A 12,689-nucleotide genomic window follows, 5' to 3' on the forward strand; every position below is an offset into this window, starting at 1 on the left:
AACCCCTCTGGTGCTAAAGAGATAGGTGTGACATGTATCACACATCTGCTTTGAGGCGTTGTTCACTTTGTATAAATAAATGGCTGTGGGTATTTGCAGGTGCAGAGAGCAGTGCTAACCAAAGCTCTCCGCCCTGGAATGAGGAGGTGCCAGATCCTTATAGCTCACACCACTAATCATTTGCTGCAGGCCAACTCATTCCCATGCAATACACGGTTTCCCCTGGTGTCAACAGCTGAGTTTTCAACCACCAGCAGCCTTCACAGTTAGGAGAAAATTTACAACAACAAAAAAAGCCCAAACCAAACCTACCCAAAGCGTCTTCTAATTGGGACTGAGTTTTGAGCCAAATTGTCACAGCTGACCTCAGCAGTCAGTTCCTTGCTTTTGGATTTGTGTTGGTTGCAGATCTATGCTTTAACATTCCCTTTCTCCAACATGACAGTGGAGGGTTGGGGTGGTTTTGAGTACATCCCAAGAAAGGAAGTTTAAAGTGGTTTAACTAAAACCTTATTTCACTGGATTTTGCTGTTCATTGTACACAGAGAAGCCTCTGTGGGACATGACAACTCCTTCAGTTGCAAAGAAGCAGCTGAGATTTTATTCCCATCACTTCATTAGCAGAAAACTGAAGCAATATTTGTGGTTCTCAAAGATTGCTCTTGGAGAGAAGTACATGGAAGTAATATGAAACAAATGTATTTTACAAATATTTGTATTTTTTAAACTGCTGAGGCATTTAATTAGAGCAGAGTATGGAACACAGTGCTATGTTGTGGGTTCTGGTTTTTGGAAGGAAAGCAGAAGGTATTCTTCAAGAACTACTTTCAGCAGACAGCAGTTTCTTCCTACCCTGGCTGGGTTGCCAGTGAAAATACATTGTAAAACATTAGTAAGAACATTGGCAATCTAGCTTTTACTTTCATTGTGAGATGGTTAATGAGTTAAAAATATGTCTTGACTCCAAGAGTTTCTTTTATTAGGCTGGTATAAAGCATGGGCACTTACACCACAAGTGACTGAAGAGGTTGCATAAAGCTTTTTTCCTTTCGCCTGTAGGAAATATTTAATGTGCACGATGGAGTAAAGCTTTGCAACCTTTGGCAGAACTGCATTGAGGACCAACTCTCTTGAACTTTGTATTTTTGAATGAGTAACTCAGCCTGTGTTTGCCTGCACTCAGGCATTATTCCCTCCCCTTGGCATTGCTCTGAACTGCTTTAGGGTCTGGCAGGGAGTGCAGTTATGCCAACAGCAGGATTTACAAATCACCTGTCACTCAAGCGAGTACAGCTCTTCACAGGATTAGGAGGTAGGTTTCTTCTGAAGAGTAAAGTAATTCTTCCTTTCTGCCAGGTTTTGCTCAATATGCATGTGAACAATCAAATAAATTCCTGCACTTCCTATTTTAGGAAGCAATTTGTGCCCACAAGTTTAAAATAATGAAGTTAGTAATGCGCTGAACTGACTTAACCTTAGCTCCCTCTGTTGATGATTTCTGGCAGATTAAGCTCTCCATTTTTGTTGCCCTTTCAGCCTGCAACAGCTGTTGGTGGCACAAATAATCTGCTGAATGGACAGTAGTGTGCAGTCAAGCCAGGGCTGGATATCACAGTTTGCAGCAACGAGGCTCTTTGCCTAAAGTGTCTCCTGCTTCTGTCAAACTTTGGGAACCTTTAGGACTGGGAGAACAAACTGGTAGACATCATCATCTATTAAATGAGGAATATGTAACATCTGGGTGGAAGGGCATGTGTTCAGGTCAGACACCTTCCCCTTGGACTTTGGCAGAGACATTTTTCTAGTAAGATCTTTGGTGAAACACCCCATGACTCAGTGATTTGCGTTTTGACAATTTGGTCACGGAAAACCACCAATTTTTTTTGTGGCCAGCTGTGCCCTTTGCACAGCTTTGTGGGTATGTGGAGCTACAGGCCAGCAAAAGGATGCTTTTTGTGTGTTTTATACAGGGACACAAAGATGTTAACTAAATGATGAGTTTTCTTTCTTGGTCAGCACGGCAGCTCTCCTCACAGTATGAAAGCCCTAGATAAATGCAGAGGAAGCCATGTGGATTAATATTAAATCCAAGATTTAGCTCAGCAGATGTCCCTTTCAGAGCATCCACAGGCTATTACAGGATGAATGCACTACAGGGCAGATCTCTTGCCCCGTGAATCCCTCAGCACGGTGGGATGACTCTGGCTATGGATTTACAGCCAGCCCTTACCCACCACATCTCTCCCAGTTACTGCTCCACCTCGTGCTCCGGTGTCAGTAGTTGAGCAGAGGGATTGAAACAAGATGCAGCATCTTATGCTTTTTGTCCATGTTTTGCTGTAAGTCTCTACAGCAAGATCACTTGCTCAGTGTGCACGTTGGCAGAAACAGATGCAGCAGAAGTGTTTGGTGATGGGAACTTGTTTTGGGAACAGTAAGGGTCCAGCTCCCCTTAAGCTGAAATGGGAGTAAGTGGTACAGGCTTTTGCTTGCTGGAAGGAAAATCCCATCCAGGCTTTTATGGTGAGCTTTTGTTCTGGACAAGGCATGACTCTCTTTTTGAGATGAGTAACCTTTCTGTTAGTGCACCTACTTGTGTGTTTCTGTGAGAATAAAATCATTCAAGTCAGAAGTGTCACTATAAAGATAGACACAGTGCTTGTGGTCACTTCTGTAGCCATTTCCTCTCACCATCCCTGCCTGTATTTAGAAACCTGCGAATGCAGCGAAGGAGCTTGATCTTTTATGTTCATATGTAACAGAGCTCAGCAACTTGTCTTTTTTTAGTGAGGAGTGCTAGAGAAATTCAGCTTCAGACAGACCTAGAGTTTGGCAAATACAACTTAAGTTTGCAAACAGTTTTGCTCAAAGAAGTGCTGTGATGGGATTAAAAATACAGGGTTTTTGTTTTTGGGGAAAAATTTACATGCTTAAACTTTTTATTGTGAACTAATATTCCTGTTGCTTTTTTCTAAATTGAACATAACCACAAAAAAAAAAAAAAGGAAGTGTGCTTTAAAAACACAGTATGTGAGAATATAAGCACATTCTAACGTTTGCAGCTGGCTTTGCTTATTTCATAAAAAGTACACAGAAGGGTCATGAATGTATTTGAAAGAAACGATCCAATCTTAATCAAATGTCCATCCTGTGTTACTGAATCTCTAGCGAAAGGTAATGTTTAACAATCAATAATGATGCTTGCTTCTGAAGAAGAGCAGCTTAGAGAAGTAATCAACTACAGAGAAGCCTGCAATTTTGGCAGTTTGCATTTAGCTGATAACTTTTTTCCTCTTCTGCTGGCAGCAAGGAGCTTTTGTAAATAGAAGAATGAAAAAAATCAGATGAACGATTCGTCTTCAAATCGCTACGCAGAGAGCAAAAGCAGTGGAGAGCAGACCTTTAGACATAATTGCATATGTTCAGAAACAATCTCTTGGATTTATTCATCAGAAGTAAGAATGTTCACGGGTACAGGTGTATGAAAGACCCTGAGCTAAAGCCCAGCAAAGCTGGTGAAGGGTTTGGAGCACAAGTCCTATGAGGAGTGGCTGAGGGAATTCAGGCTTTTTAGTCTTGAGAAAAGGAGGCTGAGAGGAGACTTTATGGTTCTCTATAACCACCTGCAAGGAGGGTGTAGAGAGGTGGGGGTTGGTCTCTTGTCTCAGGTAAAAAGTGATAGGACAAGAGGAAATCGCTTAAAATTGCACCAGGGAGATTTGGGTTAGATATCAGGAAGAATTTCATTACTGAAAGGGCAGTTAAGTACTGGAACAGGCTGCCCAGGGAAGTGGTAGAGTCACCATCCCTGGAGGTATTTAAAAGGTGTGCAGATGTAGTGCTTCAGGACATGGTCTAGAAGTGTACTAGGCAGGGTTAGGCTGTGGTTGGTCTTGATCACAGAATCACAGAATTGTAGGGGTTGGAAGGGACCTCAAGAGATCGTAGAGTCCAACCCCCCTGCCAGAGCAGGTTCTCTAGGACAGGTCGCACAGGTAGGTGCCCACATGGGTCTTGAATATCTCCAGAGAAGGAGACTCCACAACCCTCCTGGGCAGCCTGTTCCAGTGCTCTGACATCCTCACTGTGAAAAAGTTCTTCCACATATTGCTGCAGAACTTCCTATGCTCCAACTTGGAGCCATTGCCCCTTGTCCTGTCCCCACAGACCATTGAAAAGGGGCTGGCCATTTTCCCCTGTGTCCTACAGTTGACATATTTATAAACATTAATAAGATCCCCTCTTAACCTTCTTTTCTCAAGGCTGAGCAGCCCCAGTTCACTCAGCCTATCCCCATAGGGGAGATGCTAAACTCCTTTTATCATCTTCGTAGCCGCACTCTGGACTCTCTCCAGGAGATCCCTGTCTTTTTTACACCAGGAAGCCCAGAACTGGATACAATATTCCAGGTGGGCCATGACCAGGGCAGAGTAGAGGAGGATCTTGAAAATTTATTCTACCCCAAGTGATTCTATGATTCTAAGGACTTGTGCTCACCTCGGTGGGCTGTTGTCTCAGATCCTGGTTTTACACTTGAGATATGAATAGGGTTCTGGTATCTCATTTAGATGAAACACTTGGAATTACTTTTTCTAGTGCATTACATGTAAGTAATGCTCGGTCCTGAGGTAGCTCAGAGGCTACTTTCTTTATCTTAGTACTCCTTTTTACAAGAAACTGACCAAAGTAAAGAAAAGAGTTTTCCTATAGAATGCTTTTATCTCTTGCTTAGCAGACAGGCAACGACACCCTTCCATACTCATAGGGAGTTACATGCTTGCATGACATTCAAGGACAAGTTCTTGAATAGCCAGGGTGCCTATCTATTGAGAAGATGCAGTTCAGTGTAGAGACATGGAGTAGAGGTCCTTGGTATGTCAGCTGATGGCTGACCTGTGCCTGTTTGTGGTCTCTGTATTGATGCTTTGTTTCCTGTTAGCATTCTGTAGAAATTCCCTCATGGAACTGAAAAAAACCCCCCACATAGCCAAGTCAGGGCCAGTCAGCTGCTTTTCTTATTTCAATTAATGTTTTGTCATCCCTCTGTAAAAGGGAAGTAAGTGTTAAGAATTAAATATCTGTGACGAAGTTGCAGAAGAGAAGAGCACTTTGTTCCTCATTTCATGCATGTGGTCAAAGTATGAATGAAAATTGGAGATGATGTTTGTCTATGTTGGATAGTTAAATCACAAGGTTTCCTCCTCTTCTGGACCCTTTCAATTGTATCACTTCGCATGAGCAATGATGTAAAGGAGTCGGATGTGCTTTATGAGTAGGAGAATAATCTGTGATTCACAGGAGTAGGTCAATGCAATTAGTGAAATGTTAAACCTCATAATATAATGCAGCATGTGCTGTCTGCCTGATTCCATCCACGTCAGCATCAGCAGTGATAACATTACACAAATGTGTTACTTAAGCAAATATCAAAATCTTTTCAAGAGAAGCCACTTTAAAAAACATTAAGCTGCTTCATCTGATGAAAAAGTCTCACTAGGAAGCCCCTGGGGAGTCCTAAGCAGTTGAAGGGCCAAGGCAGGGAAGGCATGCTCCCTGTTTACAGATACACACTGAAAGGATGGAGGAAGAGGAGAAATCCTTCACTTCAACCTTTTGAAATTTGAGAGTTCCCCCAAAACACCTCCATGCAATCCTTTGTGAATCAACAAAATGAGTGTCACTCAATATAACAATTGCTTTCAAGGAAACTAAAGTGGATAAAGGACAGAGTTTAAAAACCTCGAGCTTGGAGTTTGGGGGGTTTATTTGGTCGGTGGTGTTTGGCTGTTAGTTTGTTTTGTTTTCTAGATTGTTGCTGAGGAAGGAGAAATTTTCTGTTCCTGGAAGTGTGTGTGGGCAATCTGGCACAGTGAGCAAAACAAGAAAAGCATTAGTTTTGCTACAGTGCAATAGAGCTGAGGGTGCCCTGTGAAGCTCTTAAGTGAAATACTTCATCCTGCCCTAAAACCAGAACTATATTTTCAAAGGATCAAGGCATTCCCCATGGCTCCAGAAATCACTTTGCAGCAGAAACTGCTCTAACTGCAGTAGAATCCAACTTGTAATTGTTTCCAGATGACAGAACTTGCCCAGTTCTGAAGCTAGCCTACATCTAAAACCTACTATGCCCCCGGCATATTGGTGTGCTCAAGGAGGTTAGTGCAAGTATATGTATAACATATATATATATATATATATATATATATATAAGAAAAACTAATTAAAAATACCAGGGGTAGAATGAACTTGTTTAGCCAAAACAGTGGTTGTCTTTGATTAATGATTAATCTTGAGGAGGAATTCACATCAGGGACTGACACAGTTCTTGGAACAGACTGCAGAAACAGGAGTAAGAAATGGCAGACCTCTGCCTCTGTGCACCAGAAATAAATTTGATCTCAAAAACCAGGGAATCTTTGAGTGAGGAAATCAATAGAAAATCAATAGAAGTTAATAGAATATTGTTTTGGATTTATGAGAAAGGAAACAAGCATGTTCTACTTCTCAAAGACCATGGCAAGATAAAAGTTATCTTGTATTTGGATTACTAGCTGTTCTCCTTCCTCCCTGACTGAAGCAATAGTTCTAAGTGCTTAAATGGAAGTTACTCAGGTGTTCTTGGTCTAAATTTATACTGGGTATGGAAAAAACAAAGTAGATATGTAAAAGGGGTTTAATCTCCTCTATTCTTTGCCCCATTCATTTGTCTGGTGGTTTCTGAAGCTGCAGACAGCTCTTGCCCAGGTGAGCGCAGCTTGATCATGTAGCACCTGTGCTCCTAGGTGAGCTGGATGTGCCACACAGAGCACCCCGTGGTGCTTCTGGCCAGCTGAGGCTTTTAGGGACATCAGCTAATGTGTGCTGCCCTGCCTCATGGCACAACCACTTGGCCCCCCAGCTTTTCATTCGCATCCTCTTGGGGTGATGCTGTGGGCATGTCTTTAAGGGTACTTGCTTCCAGCTGCTTCAAGCTCTGGGTGCAAAACCACCGATAGCCACATGCAGTAGGCAGCTGCACTCCTGATTTGCCCATAGCAAACACAGAAGTACAAAGGTAGGCACATGGACCTGAAAGCCATTTCTATATCTAGTAATAAATATTTTACTGCTTTATCTCTGTCCTGTGCTTGTCTGCAGTTATGGAGGCTGAGAGGTTAAATAGATTAAGGCAGTATCTTTTGTTCAGTGGCATAACGTGCAGCAGAAGGGGAAGGGAGATAGTATTTATTTGATATTAAATGGGTGTAAACTGCGAAACTAGTTAAAAATTAACAAAAATCAGGCATGATTAGAATGAGATTCAGTTGTGAAGAGCTCTGCAGGGAGAGCAACAAGGGTGGCTTTTGGTTTCAGGCCCTCCTCTTGTAGCTCCATACCAGAGAGGGCTATCTGCCCTTTTCCTTTTGTTCAGGTGCTGGACAGCATGAAATGGCCCTGCCAGCCTGGTGCACGGAAGGATGATCTGGGTCAAAATGTAGTTTACAACAGCAGTTATACTCTCTGTTCCTGCTCTAATAACTGGACATAGTGGCAGTTGTGAAAGTGCAGAGCAAAACTGAAAGTGCACTCTCTTTGTACTGCTTTCGTTGAGGCAAAATGGAAGAAATGTTGGTTTTGGTTTTTTTTTTTCTTTTTTCTGGTAACACAGTCATTTTAGTTTTGGGGAGATATTTGGAGGCACTGAGTGACTCAGCTATATGTGATTGGACAAGATGTGTCCATCAGCAATGACCTAGATACATTTTTCTCAAAATGTATGGTTTCCAGAGTGGCAGAGATGGCACCAAGCAAAGACAGGTAGCTTTTTTGGGGTAAAATGATGCTATAGAAAACCAATTTAATTATTGTTTTCTGTCAGTGCAAAACTATTCATCAACTTCAGTGATCTGAGCTTTAATTCATAGGAAGACCAGAGCTTTCCCTGATAGGATTCCAGGATTTGTCTTCTTTTCTCCTCAGCATAGGAGAAAATAATGTGAAATTATTTCCAGCTTTCCAGAGACGAGCGTCTCGAGGTCAGTATCAGTACTTCCATGGCCTTGCCAAAGTCAGAGTACATTCTGCATTACTTTCCTCACACAAGTCTGAAATGATCAAGATTCCTGTTTGGTGAGTTGCTCCCAAGAGGTTTCTTGTTTTGAATGCTTGGTCATCCATCAATCACAGTATCATGAAAATGTTCATTTCTGCCCTCCCTTCCTCCTTACAATTTTCTTTCCAGGAGATGCAGATAACATAACAGTTTCTGAGAAATATTAAGGCTTTCAAATGGCCACCTTCCTTCAGTTATTTCTTTGTCTCCTTTTTTCTATAAACTGCAGACTTTTAAGGAGTGAAAACCAAAAGAGCCTCCTGCTTTTGACAGATGTTGGCCTGAAACTGGCTTCATTCCCCCAGTAAATACTGGCCATGAGAACTCTAAGGGGACAACAAATGTTTCTTGTTGCTGATTTTGAAACACAGAAAGTCTTTGTGGCAAACTGCTCTCCATGCTTGCTGCTTGTGCTGTGAGTGGTTACTATTGCACTACTTAGAGGATTAGATAAGTACTATTTCCACTTCAACAGAAATGTTTCTGCATTTGGGTGCAACTGGTGTTTGGGTCCTCTGTTGACAGAAAGGAATAGCAGCAACCATAAGTTGTTGCACCATGTGAAAAGATGTTTTGCAGTATCATAGACATTGAAGTTTTTATCATCTAGTGTGGGAAGGAAAAATATTTGGATGCTGGTGTAAAACCTCTCATTTATTCATACATATTTTGGACCATACCCTCATAAAATCATAGGAGAACATAAATTGCTTAAACTACAACTATTTTGGTCTCTTATCAAAAATATTTGCTGTGATCTTAAGGCTTTTGCAACATCATCTTAATCTGTGAGTGTGTTTTTCTTAGCGAAAGTAGTTTTCTCAAAGAGCATTAAGTACCTGTGTAAGTTGTCCTTGTCTCCATGGTGGTGATCGTTTGATTTTTTTACTGGTTTGATAACTAAGATAATTTCTAACCTCAATTTCTGGTGGACTTCTGACCTATTTAGCAATGTCTTCCTCCACGGCACGTAGTTTGGCATATGATGCTGTTTCACACTAAGCATTACAATAGTGTGTATACAGCAGCCCACAAACAATAGAGGCTCTCCCAGGCCCTCCATAGGTTAAATAACCACTGTGCTTCTGCAGGGGACCAAAACTGGGACAAGATGATGTATCTGTCTGCTTTCTCTTGTGGTGCTCAGCTTTTCTGGAAGTTGTGATGAAAACCACTCACCCATTCAGACAATGCGCCCCTTTGTTTCCAAGGGTTGAGACAGCGCCAGGAAGGGAGCAGGTTGCAACATGGGGCTTGGAGGAGCTGACTCTGGATGTGTTTTTAGGGTGGGGTTCAAAAATCAGACATAGGGTTGCACCAGGCGGGTTGCATGTCTAAAGATAAAGCAGAGGTATTTGTCCAACGTTAAATGTTTTGCTGTCAGTCTGACAGCTTGCCTGCTGGCAGATTTCCCACCTCTTTACCATCTCCTGTCTGAATGAATGATTAGGGGAATTTTCTGCTTGTAGGGCTAGCCTCCTGGGTTTGCTACAAGTCACCCAAGCCCCCCACATGTAACTTTCATCTCAGTCTCCCCACTGATCTAGATACAGAAAGAGCTGCTTCTATCCCATTAGGCAGCAAACCTGAGTAGCTCAGACAGGGCATGAGATCCCTGCTCGGAGGGAGCCCGTTGGAGCTGGAGAGGTGCAGCCTGTGTATGTGGCCAAGAGAGGACCAAGACTTTTGAGAGCTTGCAGGCTGAGTGCTGTGTCCCGCACAGATTCCCACCTGTGTGCAAGCAGGCTTGATGCATGCCTGAGACAGACAGAGAGCGCTTGCTCAGGTACCACTGCCTCTTTTCAGATGTGGCTTTCCCTCCACTCCCTCTCTTGCTGATGGCTGCTTTCCCTGACACAAGATGATACTGTAGCCTTTCCTTCTGGACTGAATGTGAAAGCACAGAGTCTCCTGAAAGTGGTGAATGCTATCTGCTTCTCACTGTGGAATATGTAATCCCCACAAATGCATTTCTTGTCTTCAGACCATAGAAAAACACTGCATGACATGTTAACTGTGCTGCATACAGCTTTTCTTCCCTACTGAAATGCTCTCTACTGAGTACTTTCAGCTTTGAAATTTCCGCTTCTGTTATGATGTCAGTAAAGCTACTAAGTTCCTTTTAATTTTTCTTCTAGCTAAATTCTGCTATTATACAGGCTTTTAGTAATACACTTTTGGTTTTCCTTTAAAGAAATGACAAAATCACTGGAGAATTCTGCTGATATTTTTACCACAGTAGTGAAAGAAATGAAAGTAGCTTTGTGTTCTTCATAGTTACTATAATATTTTGCAAACTTCTGAAACCTGTTAATGTAACTGACATTAAAGTTGTCCATTTCTTTAAGGAAGTCAATATAAAGAAAAGAGGAACAGTGTTATCTGCCTGTACCTTGCACTGCTGATCTCTTACCACTAGTGAAGATAACTTCTGCCCAGAAAGAAAATGAGAATAGTCTGCAGATAGTACAGTCCAGCTAGTGAGGTAAGAATCCCTCTTTTCTGAGTGGTCTGTGGAGATTTCTATCCCCAGTAGAAATTGAAGAGTGACATTTCTCTTTCCAACCTGAGATGGATTAGTTGCTGTCTGATAGAGACCAGGAGTAAGGCCTTTGAGGACACTGTGTGAGATGCAGCACAGTATGTGGATTTTGCCACCTGCAGAAGTATGTTTGTTGATTTAGATACTCACTGGCTCAGGAATATATTTGTGTTCTTTGAGGAGGGGAGTGAGGAGAACATAAAAAATGTTGGCATGCACTATCTAAGTTTAGCATAGTTTACACTTTCTCACAAGGTTTATTTTACTTCTGCTCCTAACAGAGAACTGAACCGAAAGTGTTCACTGGCAATGCAAGGATTCTCTTTTAGCACAATGGGTGGCTGGAAAGAGGTTTTTGCCCTTTGTATGACTTTGGTTGCAAACACTTTAGCCAACCACTAATGCTGCAGATGACATGTTTGTTCCATTGCTGAAGCTATCTTTGACCTCATTTCCTCACATTATCCACCAACCAGAGGCTAATCAATAGGAACTATTTGCAGTTACTTGTAGCCCAATGAAAAGTACAGATTGTGAAAAAAATTGATGTTGTATGCAAAAGAATATAGCAGTAGTAGAATATTTTTCTAGTGTGGCTGCTGCAGACTATGTTGTTAATGTTGGAGTCATTTAGGTTGGAAGGAACATCTTGAGATCTTCTAGACCAGCCACCCCTGCTCAAGCAAGGTCAGCTAGAACCAGTTACTCAGGGTCATGCCCAGCTTCTATTTTTAATATCTCCCTGGCCTGTGCTTGACTACCCTCAGAGTTAAAAAAATAGAAGCGTATTTTTGTGTTCAGATGGAATTCCATGTACTTCAATATATACCTCTTCAGTATCTACCTCTTGTCCTCTCTGTGGGCACTACTGGGCAGATGCTGGCTCCCTTATCTTTACCTCCTTCCCCTCAGGCATTTATATACACTGATAAAATCACCTGAGCCTTCTCTTCTTCAGGTTGAACAGTCCCAGCTCTCTCAGCCTTCCCATGTATGAAAGATGTGCCAGACCATTAGTCATCTTTGTGGCTCTGGGTGGGCCTTGATCCAGTTTCTCCATGTTTGTCTTCTACTGGGATGCCCTGCACTGACTGGAACTGGTGAAGGTATACTCAGCAGAAGTGAGAAACTAAGCCTGTTTGTGGATGTGTGCTATCTTCTGAGAAAAGTTTTCCTACCAAAATAATCTATGCAAATTTAGGACTTATTCCAGGAAAGTGGTGTACAATTTCAATATCTGTAGCACTTGATTTGAACTCTTAGCACTAAGCAATAGACTTTTGAGTCCTACACAACAGAAATGTGAAAGCAAGCTAGCCTGTTCATGGTTGTTAGACTTAAAACCCCTTCTCTCAAGCAGCATCCTTGCAGTGGCCAAATGGCAATGTTAATTTTTAATAAACTAAGTAGAGAAGACAGACCATGGATGTCAAAACTACTGACTTTATGATTTATAGCTCTTTTTCTCCTCTTCCCTACTGGGGCACACTCCTGAAAGTGGTGTTTCTGAATTTGAAATCAGTGACTATCTTCCTAGTCACAGAATGGGAAGGTTATTTAGCAAGTCCTGAATCACTCTTTGATTCTGAAATAAGGATGTCAGAAGCATGGAAGCAAAGTTTTATGTTCTTATGGATAACATGCATGAGGAAATGTAATTCTCAGCTTATGAGTACAGTAGACAATCAATTTAACTTATGGAAGTTTATTAAAGTGCTGTTGTAAGTAGATTTGCAAGAAGAAACATTTTAGCTAATCCTTAGAGACAAGTATCTTTCAAGCAAGGAGAACAAAGACTGCTGGGTAAGTAATGCAGCTGTGTTAGAACTCTGTGCCTCTGAGAAATACAGGAAATACTAATATTTAAACAGAAATGTCTCCTAGTAGCAAATAATTTATAGGCAGGAGGGGATTCGACTTTTTAAAAGAGCAGATAATGGCAGGACAAGGGGAAATGGACTAAAGCTAAAGGAGGGAAGGTTTAGATTAGATATTAGGGGGAAGTTTTTTACAGAAAGAGTGGTGAGGTGCTGGAACAGGCTGCCCAGAGAGGTA

Source organism: Gallinula chloropus (genome assembly GCF_964237585.1).
Source record: "Gallinula chloropus genome assembly, chromosome: 4".
Taxonomy (NCBI): domain Eukaryota; kingdom Metazoa; phylum Chordata; class Aves; order Gruiformes; family Rallidae; genus Gallinula; species Gallinula chloropus.